Source organism: Siniperca chuatsi, linkage group LG14, assembly GCF_020085105.1.
Source record: "Siniperca chuatsi isolate FFG_IHB_CAS linkage group LG14, ASM2008510v1, whole genome shotgun sequence".
Taxonomy (NCBI): domain Eukaryota; kingdom Metazoa; phylum Chordata; class Actinopteri; order Centrarchiformes; family Sinipercidae; genus Siniperca; species Siniperca chuatsi.
This window is the reverse complement of record NC_058055.1, coordinates 6,505,715-6,519,363: the sequence shown is the minus strand read 5'-3', so window position 1 is coordinate 6,519,363 and position 13,649 is coordinate 6,505,715. Positions and strand designations below refer to the sequence as shown.

Here is a 13,649-nt window from a genome sequence, read left to right as displayed (position 1 = left end):
TAAAAGATGACTATAAATACTTTGGGCAGGTAATAACTGGGAAGGGAAAGAAAATGTATTCAGTTACAACATGCAATTGTTTTATTTTATGATTTTATATTGGCACAATGTTTCCAGAATAGATGATTTCAGTCTGCAAATTGTTGTTGTTTTTTTGGACTTTTTTTTTAAAGCTGCTAACTATTACAGAAACTACTCTGACAGTGCTACTAGTGCTGAGTTGAAGCAACACACTTACTTCCTTTATTTATGAGCATGCACACATGGGAAAGTGAAAAGAAACAAACAGAATAATGATACACCAGCTGAGATTTCACTTCAAGCAGCACCTGCCCAGATTAAATACACTTGTTACAGAGTCGCAATGATTAAAGAATGACAAAACAGTAGATACTGAATCAATATGTATCAAGAATATTATTTAATCAGGGGCTTCCTGTTTTCCTAGTAGTTGCATGGGTCAGTTTTTGCCAGAGGTTGAAGAAGTATCTAAATCTTTTACTTACGTTAAAGTACAAACATAACAACTAACAACTAAAACTACTCTGTTACAAATAAAAGTCCTGCATAAAAAAGTATAGCAGTATTATCATTAAAATGTACATAAAGTATCAAAAGTAAAAGCACTTGTTCTGCAGAAAGATGGCTCCTGTGACTGATATATTTATTATATATGACATGTGTCGACTGATGCATCAATACGTAGGCAGCATTTTACTGTTGTAGTTGGTTGAGGTGGAGCTGGCTTTAACTACTTTGTAAATAATCAGGTATTGAATGATTGTGAGATGATTATTGGGAGAGGAACGAAGAAAAAACAAAGTTCTGCTACACAAATGTGTTTTCATTTTTTTGACTTTTCTTTGTTCTTATTGTGAAATACTGGACAATGTGACTTCTTTGGGACTTGAACAATTATTGAAATGAAACCATGTGAGAAGTTTAGAGGATAAATGTCTCTGTGGTGGAAGTGCTAACAACTCAGACATCTGAAACATGAAAAAAGGTCCCAACTAGACAACTGGGTTAATCTTTCACAATGCATTGTATTTTATAAGCTTATCATATGTTTTTATGTATCTTAAAGGTCACATCACACTCCCTTCATATCTGTTGTCATTCAAGCTTCTCTATTCTTTGTTTTGGCAGCCAGTCCAGCCGCGCGTGCATGTTAGTGCATGTGAGTTCCTCTCTGTGAAACTGGTCCTGTGGCATGGAGGAGAGCAATATAACAGCTGTTTCTTTTCTCATCTAACGCGGTGAATAAAGGGTTTATTTTGACCAAACCAGAGTTGGTGATTGTTGGAACAGTAGAAAGACTAACAAAGACGGTTTTGGTGAGTTTTATTTTGTTTCTGTCCAGTTTGAATGAAGTGTGTTTTACGATGATCTGAGAGCTAAAATTATTGTTTTTCTCAATTGAATCTGGCCGTAGTGGCAGTGAATGTCGCATACAGCTCCTTTAACCTGTAAAGTAACTAGTAACTATAGGTGTCATTAAATTTAATTGAGAAAATATTACAATAAATTGTATAAAAAGGAAATACTTAAGTAAAGCACAAGTACCTGTTGTACTTAAAGGTCCAGTGTGTAGGATTTAGTGGCATCTAGCGGTGAAATTCCAGATTGCAACCATTTGAATACTGCTTGCCTCACCCTCCCCTTCCAAGCGTGTATGAGAAACTACTGTGGCCGCGAAACTCGCTAAAAAACATTCTGGGCTACTGTAGAAACATGGCAGTGCAACATGGCAACCTCTGTGGAAGGGGACCCACTCCCTCTGTAGATACAAACGGCTTATTCTAAGGTAATGAAAACACAAAGATTTTTATTTTCAGGTGATTATACACTAATGATATAAATATTATATTCCTTTTCTGCCAAAAGCTGCTTCTAAATAATACACACTGGACCTTTTAGTACTTGAGTGAAACAGTTCATTTCCACCACTGGTATTTGCTGGCACAGCTTTCTTTGCAAACCAAATCAAATGTATGCACAATACCGACACTGTTAAAATGTATTGAAAGGTAATATGAACAGAATCTTGCCGATGGTGGCAGCTAATTTTCCTTTCAGAGGTCTTAATGAACAGGCCTCCCATGCTGCCAATGCTTTCACTCTGTAAATTGGATACAATTAAGTCTGAGTAATTGCTTGTGGTTGCGTGATCAAAGTGGTGACAAAGGTTTGGAGACATAAAAGGAGGTGACAGTATGAGATGTTATGAGGATGTCCTCTATTGACAGCAGTAATATGTTACTCCACCATGCCTAATGTACCACTCAGCAGAACAGACACTTTAACATGTCTGCAGAATACCCACAACACATCTGACATTACTCTCACCAACCAGACTGCACCTAAATACACACAGCCTTACACCTAACCTTCATGACAGTGTGCAGACATATAAGTCAGAGTTTCCCAGTGAGACGTCCATGCATTGCAGTCGTGCTGCTGAAAGGTTCTTGGAATAAAAGCATTCAACCATGATGTCGAATTCTGTATTGAACTGGCTACAAATTACATGCTTTTGTATGATAACCTTATTTACAACATTTAGAACAAAACAGTGCATGCAACTTTACACTGATCTGTTCGTACTGCTTAATCTCAAAAATAGGTTGTGGATTTTCCACTGAGAGGTTCTGTCAAGCAAGAGATAGAAGGCTCGGTGGGGGCTGCCACCTAATATCTCTCCCTCCTTGCAGTCCAATATCGGGTTTGAATTCACAGTCTGGAGCTGTGTCTGGTAGACACTGTCTGATAGAGCTTCTAAATAATTCACTATCCACTATCCATGTCCATATACCTGTAAACTCTCTCTCAGAAGAGAGTAGTTACCATAGATACACACAGGCTACCGTGCTGTTTGATGGGTACAGCCGTGTTAGGCTCTCTCAGTGTCTGCCTGTACAGACGTACATGTTATGGATGCGATTTCACAAACAATGGATGTTCTCTGCTAGAGATTTTTGCCCTGCTTTCTCTTTGCGAGTGACTTATTTTGCCCAGTTTAACACAGGCCTGCTGCCAATTTGTGTTTGTAAGAACGTTGGTAGTAAAATCAGTTGGCGTATTATATGAATATCCGCACACAGTGGGACGCCTCGTTATTTAGAGGAACTGACTGGTGCTTTTGGAAAAACAACCCAATCAAGCATGTGTTAAAACACAGAAACTACAGTTGTTTGAACAATATAATATAGCATCAGAAACTGTCACAATATCAATTTATCAAAAGCTCAGTGAAAGTGTGCATATAAGCTGATGCCTGTATTTATCAAACTGCTAAAAATAACATTTTGGAAATAAGTGAAAGATAAAAGCAGCTCTGTGAGGCCATACTTAGGCACAGCAGTGAGCTACATGCTAACTTGAGCATGCTAACATGTTTACAATGATATAATGTTCACCATCTTCACCGACTACATTGCTCTGTTTTTGTGTAATGTAGTCTGCTCCATTCAGTACAGTGAGGAAAACTGCAAAGAACGGTACATAGGCGAGACCAAACAGCCACTTCACAAAAGACTTTATCAGCACAGACGACACGCTAACTCAGGATTACAGAGCGCCGTGCATTTGCATCTAAAAGCTACAAACCAAGTAGAGTAGAGAGAAGAGTTGGTTTGAACGGGGTGTCAAGGAAGCCATTTTTGTGAAAAAAGAGAACCCCTCTTTGAACAGAAAAGGTGGTCTGAGATTCAATCTGCCCAAAGTCTATCACAGTGTATTAGCACCTTGGTCACGCCAATCATATGCTAATCAGGTACTTAACAGTGATGAGGTAGATGCAGCCAGAAAACAATAGGCCTGATTACTGATTACTGGGCCATCTTGGGAATTATTAGGTCAGTTTCAGGTGAAACTAGCTATTAACAGATACTCAGGCAGATTCCTTCCTGAGGGCAGGGCTTATGTAACACAGAGTAGCTTAAATTTCTAGTTCCCGTCCCATTTTTTCACAATTGAGAATGACTTCCGGATGGGAGCCGAAATGTCTTGATTCTGAAAACAGTGTCCAGATGACTATGACTGAAACCTTTTCTACGATAGAACATGAATGAACACAAGAATGAGGGACTACACCGTTTTATCTGCAAACAACATGACTAAAGCTGCATTGATTTTGTTTGCAATCACTTTCTGCACATCTTCATTGTCTGCACTTGTCAATGTGATACTAAATTTCTGATGTACCTCGTACATCAGCTCCAGTTTTCTTTTTGTTTCCATTTAAACCAATTTCCTATTATTTCATCATTCATTTATATCTTAGTATTTATTATAAATATATTAGATTGTTGTTAGTTTCACATGTTAATTCCAATTGGAGATGTTAAGGATTTCACACAAAATTAATAAAAAAAATGTTTTCAGAAAAAACACATCACTGAGCAAAATGTAAGATTTTTTAATGACTGAACAATGGGGCAGATGTGGGCTGAATTATTTTCGCTGACTGGCTATTCCTGCTCAGTTCACATATATTTAATAATGTGATCATTTGAGAGTTGCTCTTAAATATTACTTTTACACTTTGCTGTAGGAGTAATTTGCTTGATAAATGTGTCTTATTCCTTATACTCAGCAAATAACTTTTACTCCTACATTGTCTCTTTGGAGCATTCTTGTAAGTGGAATTCTTAGAAATCTGAAACGGGCTCTGGTTAGTAATCCCGTCCTCAACCCTTGTACTTTGATTTCACTCTCCACGGGCAAACTAATACTAAATCTTGACAGCATAACCATAAACATACGACCACTTTTCCACTTTTTACTTGATTTTTGTGTTGTAATATTGTTTACATTTTCAGATTGGGTTGCAGTGTAATCCCCACATGACTGCCACTGTTCTTGTCACATTAACTATTGTTAACATTTATGTATTTGCACATGTTTCAATGTGTCTGAACATCACTTGTTATTCCTAAAATATAGCGTCCAGGTGGTGTTAAGTGGCCAGTAATCCAAGTTATGAGAGCAATCTAAGAGTAAAGTAAATCTCAAGCTGCTGGAGAAGTGAATGATACACGCGCTGGTACTCAGGTCTTTCTGTTAAACACGTTATTTATTATTTACCAAGAGCCATTTGGACATAATGCTCACAATCCTAACAACCTGACTATGAAGGATTCAGATGGATGACCATTCAGTCAGCCAGACACACACACAGCCATAAGTACACTGAGTTGTAGAGAGAGACATTCCTCAACCACCACATGCACACACATACACACAATTTTACCTAATCATAGAAAGAGAGCATGATTGATTCACCCCTCCCCCATAACAGCTGTATGACTCTCTCTGACAGGGGGGAGTGAATTGAACACACACCATTCTGACAACACACAAAGACGGAAATAACAGTGTAACTTAAACCCAAGCGCAGGAATAGATTTTACACTGAGGTCAATCTGCTAGACGCATCCGCCAGTACGCCGGCTCTGAGCCGAGGATAAAGGGAACAAACTGTTATTTTAGGTCTGGCCTGCTCTAAATAGGGGAAGGCAGTTTGAGGACTGCAGCAGGCAAGGCTGATATGAATTCCCAGTATGCTCTGCAAAAAAACGATGGAAAAGGTCAGAGCCTGCATTCATCTTTTTTTCTTTTCAGCACAGTTTTTGCTCACAGCACCACCTTTTCCTGCTTATATTCCTCTGCGTCCTTGGCCTTTTTCCCATCTCTCTGGGGTAAATAAATGGAATTCTGCCACGCAGCTCAGCACTGATGACATTTTGTCTGCTGGTTTCACTCACGATGAACCACTGTCACTCACACACCCACTAACAATACTGTTTATCCAGAGTAATTAAAATGCTGTTTATTCAAAAGACTGTACGTGATCCAAATAAATGTTATTAAGAGGTTAGTAATTCACCAAACAAGCCATTATTGAGGCTTTGTCTCATTTCCTCATGTGAGAGTTGCTCCCTGAGTCATCATCTTATCTTTGCCCGATCCTCTCCACCACCTCACCCACTCAGGATTATGACAGCTCTGGATGGGCTGCCGAGAGCTCCCACTCACTCTTTTGCTTTATCTACAGTATCTATCACCGCAATAGGATTCAGGAGGCTTTCTGAGGAATACTAAGGAACAAAAACAGTCATTTCCTGCACAACAAACACCTGCCGTCACAGCATATGTGTGTGCAATAAAGCACCATCATCAATAAAGCATTTATGTGTGTTTGGTGATTGTGTTTGTGAGTAAATCTCTCGCGGCACAGCTAAAGAGCTCAAGTTTGGCTTTAGGCTGCTAATTTAAATTTCATGTCTTTAGTGGATTTTGGATAAAGCAAACTTCCAAACTGAAACATAGTTCAGTCATTAATTTCGATGGTTTACACACAGAAGGTTAATTAGCTTATATATAATTTTCTTCCACATAATTGCAAAACTGGGAGCGCTGTTCTCCCATGTAAAAATATTGTGCTGCTATTTCTAAGTAGTTCAAATTCAATTATTTATTTTACACAGTCCTAATTACACAGAAAAAAAATATGAAACATATTTTTCTATATATTTTCTATATGTCTTTGAGTGTAAAAACTGCAGATAGATAGATAGATAGACAGATCTGTCTGTATGTGCAGTGTTTGTTTGCTAAAGAGAGAATAGGGTATGATGTGTGTGTGTGTGTGTGTGTGTGTGTGTGTGTGTATAGTAGTAGTTCTCTGGAGTCCGCACGGCAGATGGTTTTGTGTTGAGGGTGTGTTGGCCGCAGCAGCTGCTCTCATTGCGCCTATCTCTATTCTTCTCACCCTCACACCCACACACACGTAAACACACACAGCGCTCCTGAAAAGTACACCGGGATCACCTGATGGAACTAGACACTGATCCCCTCCATTATTCATGAGCTGACCGAGAGCAGCTACATGACCACCCTAATATGCTGTAAATTCCTAACACAGCGCTCTCCTGGCATCGACCGCTCTCTCTCTGAGTTCTCCTGTGCTTTTGTACTCACTCAAAAATGCAGCTACAGTTTGTCATACAAAAAACACCATGCAGCCTATGACATCATTCTCCAATTATGAGGGAAATAGCTCAGCGATGAGCAGAGTGAGTGCAGGAATAAAAATGAAGCATTTTCACTGTTTTCCCTCCCCCCACCCCTCTTTGTCTCAGTCCCCGACCCCCTCTTCCCTCCCCTTCACCTCTCCTCTGAGGAAGAACTTCAAAGCAGCTCTGAAGTCAGTGGGATAGAGGAAGGGGATCCCTAGGGGACAGTACCACACACACACAAACACACACAGAGGACACACACACAGAGCCAAAGATGGCTAACAAGCAGTCAAACAGTGCCCTTTGAGCAGTAACTATGTGACAGCTTCAAATGGGCCCGACTCAAAAAGAGCGCAGCCATTTCTCATGACTGTATTGACTTCAATAATGCAGTTTCATGTGCCTGTTTTATCACACATCTCTTGCCCAAACACACACACACACACACACACACACACACACACACTCTCTCTCACACACACACACCGACATGCACACACATGTGCACGCAGACTCCACATCTAATAGACAACACATCTGTACAGTCTGGCTGAAAAGAATGCACTGATTTTAATGGATAATAAGGCTAATATTTAATTTAGTAATAATAGATCTGAGGAAACAAATGAATAAAACATTCTCTTATTTAACAATTATCAGCTATAAAGGACAAAGTTCATTAGAAACAGCCCCCAACCCCACAAAAAAAGTTGGGTTGAATTATTCAGTTTGTGGTCCTTGATCTAAATTTTATCTAATGTTTTTCTGCTTCTTGATGAGGATGAATCTGGGGCTAAGATCCCTTTGATCAGGAGATGAAGCAGGCATTCTCTTGATCTTCCAAGTTGCTTAAATACTGTCAGCGGGAGCCTGACCTCGAACCTAGAGTTACATTACAGACATACAGAATCCAAATCCAAACTATCAAAAGAAAAACTTAATCACCTCTGAATGTCAAGTGTGATTTCAAGAGCACATGAGAGGAGTAAGGGCTCTAAACAGATGAGCTGAGGCTAATCTTGGCGCCTTTATCCCCATATGAGACATTTACAGTCTGATTTGGTTATCAAGATGAGTCATACTCTGTAGCAGTGGTTTTCAAACGGTGAGATGCACCTCCCAAGGGTGGCGCGGGAGAGTTGAAAGGAGGCGCTGAGGGAGAGATGTGTGGCAAAGGGGACAGGTGCACGCCAGTTTTCTAAAAACAACTGGAAGTTAGTTATTGTAGTTTGGTCCACTGATTTGGCACGCTCGCCATCGTGGTCAGCACTTGCAGCAGCAGCAGCAGCTGTGACACAAAGCTCAGAGGCAATTAAAGTCCTTTAAAACCCTTAGCGCCTGTTTGTCACAATTTGCCTCAAAAATGGCACTCCTTCTCTGAGTGAATACCGTGGATATCATTATGATGATGATGATGTCCACTGTGTATAATCATCCATAAATCCGCATAGAAATCCCTTATAGCTGCAGAACTTGCCTGAGTATCATCACATTTTTAAGTTTTCTTCAGTATCAAAGTAATCCAGTAATAGTTGTCTGTACATCCATGGGTACATTGCAAACAGGAGCTAATTCAGCATACTTTCAATGGTGCCAAAATTGCCAAAATGTAAACAGATTTAGGTACAGATATAGATACAGGGCTCAAGTTGTAGCCCACAGCTAAGTCACTGAATCAATGGCAACATTGTACTTCTTGTTTACAAGGTACAGTGGATGCAGTGTGAGCTATCTTAGAGTTACAGAGATGCAGAATGGAACACAAATAATACAGTCTCCCATAGTGAGTTGAGTACTGCTTCACCAAGCATTGGAAATCCAAAAAAACAAAAACCCACACATGATGATACATGTGCTCTACTGCGAGATTGTGAGAAATGGGATAAAACATCAAAAGCAAACTCCAAAAAGAATCAGCCAGAGAGAGAGAGAGTACCTGTTTGTGTGTGTCTGTTTGTGTGTACTCAAGGGAGGATTAAAAATGGATGCACTCTAACATGGGAAGAGTGGCGTGCTATTTTGTCAGCCTGAGTGCTGTAGAGCAGGCCCCGCTGCAAAGCCAGAGGGGTGGGGGATTTTCTTACGGGGCTAATTCATCTCAGGTAGCCTTAATGGAAGAGAGGAAGGTGCTGCATTCTTCCTGTTAGTGGGCTGCTGCAGGTTCTGATGATGGCAACAACACCCCACAACAACAGCACATAGCTCATAACAGGCTCTCAAGGACCACAGCCAGTGTAGAGTGTGCCGGGTGTCGATCTATATCAGTCCAGGGTCTTATGGCAGCTGCTAATAGCCTAATTCTTCAAGTACAATATGGTTGGAGGTTACAGGAGGTGAAATTGTATATTAACTTCCTAACTTTTGAGCAAAAATGTATTGCAAAGTTATCTGAAGCTACTGTAATATAATATAGCCTCGTATTAACTTCAGATAAACTTTGGAATTCATTTTTACACAGATTTGTGGATTGTGGATTTTGTCCCCTATAGGAAGGGATCTCTTAATGGCCAGTATGAACAGGAGGGATGATTACAGCAAGCAAAACCTGTTTCAGTGTTCATGTGGGCACCTGACTATTGTTTTAACAGACTTGGAAAATGGTGAACCTATCCTTTAAGCTATAGTAAGTGAAAACGTGAAAGATTTATAAAAATGTATAAAATTTATTTTAAAAAGTGTGCATCTACTGTAGTTTAACAAAGTGATTGGAATAAATTAAGTGATCTCAAAATCAACCTTCCTCCACCCAATTTTTTAATCTATTATTATCTGATGTTTACTTTCTTAATGTAGCCTTGTTGTAAAAGCCATGCCTGTCTATAGTCATGTTTTATTTGATTTTCTGTATATTGGTATTTGTTCATTTTGTTTTAGAGGGATACTAGCAGGAATTCAGTTTGTTAATAAGACATACTTATTTGCTTTGTTCATGTATCTGTAAGAGATCTTTTACAGCCAACCATCAAGCATGAACACACTGCGACTAAATAATGAGGAAAAATACAGTGTAACAAAAAGGGTAAAAAAATAACAACAACAAATCAATTTAAAGATTTTACTGACAGTGCAGAAACAACTGACAGAACAAAAAGTAATACGGTGTAATTTCTTTTGACAAATTTAAGCTTCTTTTTAGTATGAAATGTCTCAAATAACTTTGTAATAAATGTTGAGGGGGTCTAATTTCCCATTGGTGGTGCAAAGTCTTCAATCTCCTACTCTGATCACTGTGGCAGGTTTGCTTAAAAAACAGCCAAAATAAAACACAACTTCCTTTAAAGGGTGCTTCACATCCACTCTACCCAAATGATACAGCAGTAAAACTCAACTCTTCAGCTAGAAGTACTCCCTCAGTGGATTTGGATTTGAGACAGGAACACAGACTGACAAGCCTTTTAAATAAAACATAAAGGAATTACCACCTACAGTGAAATCATACCGCCCAGCTACGCTGCAGTCCTCACCCCGCCAACTGAAGCGCAGTTTCAAGGAGAATCAGAAAGTAATGTTTCAGACTGAGTTTGCTGTTTCGTGCAAATCCGAATCTATTTGGCATGGCTTTGTTTGAATAAGCACAGACACCCCTGCTGTGCTCTAACAATGCAGCAATTCACAGACCATAATACTATCATATATACACTATAATATAACACTATCAGACCACACCGTGAGATGAGATCAGGCTATTGTGCTTTGACACTTGGTAAATGGTACTTGCCGGAAACACTTCAGCCTGATAAAAACTACCTTTCCATCCTTCCTCCGCCACCCGTTGAACTGCCCCCCTCTCTCTCCCCCCTCGAGGCTTCACCCTTCAGGAGAGCTGAAGAAGAAGGAAGTAGGACAGGAGGAGGAGCAGTGTGTGTCTGCCAGAGGGATGAGAGGAGAGGAGAGCGCAGGGAGGCAAAGGCTGCATGTGGCGAGGAGGGAAAGCGAGGAGAACCACTGAGATGCTGCAGAGTGGTGGTGGTGGAGGTGGTGGTGGTAGTGGGGAGGGTATCACTGCTCATCTAGGAACAATGTGAATGTAGAGCAGGCAGGAGACAGATGCTTTGTGGAGAAAGAGGCTGAGAGACAGACAGAGTGACTGACATTTCTCTCACACCTCCATGAGCAGCCACATCCTAATGCAAGCTAATCCCTCTATCAGCCTCTTACCTCACCTGGGCTTATCTCGCCAACAGCAGCGCAGTGACAAAATGGAAGACTGCTTTCCAAGATACACTCGGTATTTTAGTTTGGCCAGACCAGCACAGTGGTGCTCAAGTCCCATGCAGCTGAGTATTTGGTCAGCACTGTCAATGTCCTGTCACTCCCACAGCTCCTGCTGACTTGTCCTTTTTAACCGAGCAGCATGTCACGAACTGAGCACTGATTACTGATTCATGGGCTGTTCATAAAGACTGAGCCAAACAGTCATTTGCTGTGTCGGCATGGACCGGAGTAGGCATTTGTGAGTTTTGTCACACAGCTGTATGTCGCAATGTGATTTGCAGCAAGCAGCGTGATGGATTGTGAGTTTTTGTCATCAGTTAGGGATGCAACTAATTAGTATTGTCATTAGCAATGAATCCGCTGGTTATTTTCTCAATCAATGAATCCTTCGGTTAATAAATTGGCAGAAAATAACGAAAAATTTCCCAAAACCCAGTCTTCAAATAGCTTGTTTTGTCCGACCAACAGTCCCAAATCCAAAAAGATTTTCATTTATAATGATATAAAACTGTACAGCTGCCGATTCATTTTCTGCAAATCAACGAATGGATTAATCGACTAATCATTTCAGCTCTAGTATCAATATTTTGTGTTACAATATAATATTCCATGTATAAGGAGACAGGTGAGAGCTAGTCACAAGCACTGAGGTCCTCTCTATTGAAAATAAATAAAACACTTTACTGTGGAGATTTACTGTGTATTATGAATTCTAATGAAATTTAATCTTCTACATCACCATTTCTGTAATATTCAAATAAAATATTATATTTCCTTATACATTTGTTTTGAAATTTACCTTGGGATGTCCAAGGGATCTTACATAGCCTAGAAAGATTGCAAAAGCCGCTACAGGAAAGGAGTTAAATTAAGTAAGCTCAATTAAAATGTGATCTATGTTTTATCTTTAAAAAACTAAACAAATCCCTATAAGATGTGCTCTTTCTCTTTCTGCACAGATCAAAGTTTCAACTTAACCAGAAGCTGTAAAAAAAAAACAGCACCATTCCCTCAGTACACAGTTTTGTGTGTCAGGAAATATTTACGAACAATTTACAGTTTGGTAGCTCAAGAGACCTGACACTGTAGCCCACCAGCGCTGGATGAGAGGATTCACACACTGTTAATAAAATGACAGCAAGTGAACCCTGTCAACTGCCTCAATTATAAATAGAACATCATCATCACCAATGTAGATGTTCATGTTCTGTGAGTCGTACAGTGAGTGTATAGTATAGTCTGATTTTAAAGGATTCACTTGAGAATAAAACAGGGTAAAGTAACTCTTCATTCTTTGTCTATTCACACACTATTCACAATCACTCATAACGTGTTCAATGCAAATGAGTAAACTATCCAGCTCATAATAATTAACCACCTTTGTCGAGTTCAAATTTCGGCTTCTTTTAGAGAATCCTATTTCACACATCTAACATGCATAAATAAATGTACTACTGTGTTTGTCAGCCTTAAAACGCTGGGTAATCCCGCAAATGAACACGGTGTGTAAACTGGAGTGGAGTGGAGGCGGCTTTAACCACACACACATAAATGGCAACAATATTAGAAGACTGACGGGGGTATTAAATGCCCCGCAGCTAGGACCGGGGGACATAAAGACACAGCAGCTGGCCACAGCGTAGCATCGGAAATCGACGAGTTATAAAACACCACCATCTGCAAAGCGAGGAGAGGCTGCCCAGCAAAAACCCGTTCTCCGTGCAGCGTCTCCCTCTTTCTCTCTAATACACTAACCACGGGATGAATATGAAGCACAAACAGAACAAGAAGCTAACGTAAACAACGCCTTAGTACAGCCATACAGTATTTATGAACCAGGAAGGGGATGGGAGCTTGTTCTTCTTCAGTGATGCACGTTATTATCCCTGCCTCCACCAACTTGATCCTATTTGAGCTTCTTCGAAAACTCTTACCTTTTCTGCAGTCTTTTGACTCGTTGTTGTCGGCGTTTCTGGCGGATATCGCTGGGTATTTTTCACTGTTTTCTGTATTTGGGACTCGGGTCGCTGCTGGTGCTGATGTTGATCCGTGTCTTCAGTCTCTCCTCTTCAGCGCTAGCTAGCCCGCTGCCTCTGCTCGGCTTGTGGTGCTGAAGTGGACAGCGCACCGAGGAGCTCTGGGAACAAAAACCCCACACTGAGCTTCTCCGGGCCCGCCTGCGGCACAGCGCCCTCTGTCGGACCGGAGGAGCGCCTGCAGCCCAGAACGGCATGGGGTCAAGTGCGCACTGGGATAGCGTCACCTAGCGTGGTGATTCCCCAATGTTTCTCTGTGAGAGACTTTGTCCTACGCACGGGCCACAGTGGGGCAGTTCACTATGTAGATTATCATTCACTTGGTGAGTATCATATCCCCAAAAAGGCTTCTTTCACGAAAGACGTATGACATGTC

At 40.5% G+C, this 13,649-nt stretch overlaps 1 protein-coding gene across 2 annotated transcripts in view; it reads right to left on the bottom strand.

The window, feature by feature from the left end:
- srrm3 (serine/arginine repetitive matrix 3) overlaps nucleotides 1-13,399 on the bottom strand; it is a 72,871-nt gene extending 59,472 nt beyond the window's left edge. Inside the window, exon 1 of one of the 2 annotated variants that reach the window (XM_044223514.1) lies at nucleotides 13,172-13,399. The gene's annotated coding sequence lies outside the window, so the exon portion shown is untranslated. The remainder of the gene's footprint in view (nucleotides 1-13,171) is intronic. The other variant, XM_044223513.1, reaches the window with a different exon arrangement.
- Nucleotides 13,400-13,649: the final 250 nt, after the last annotated feature.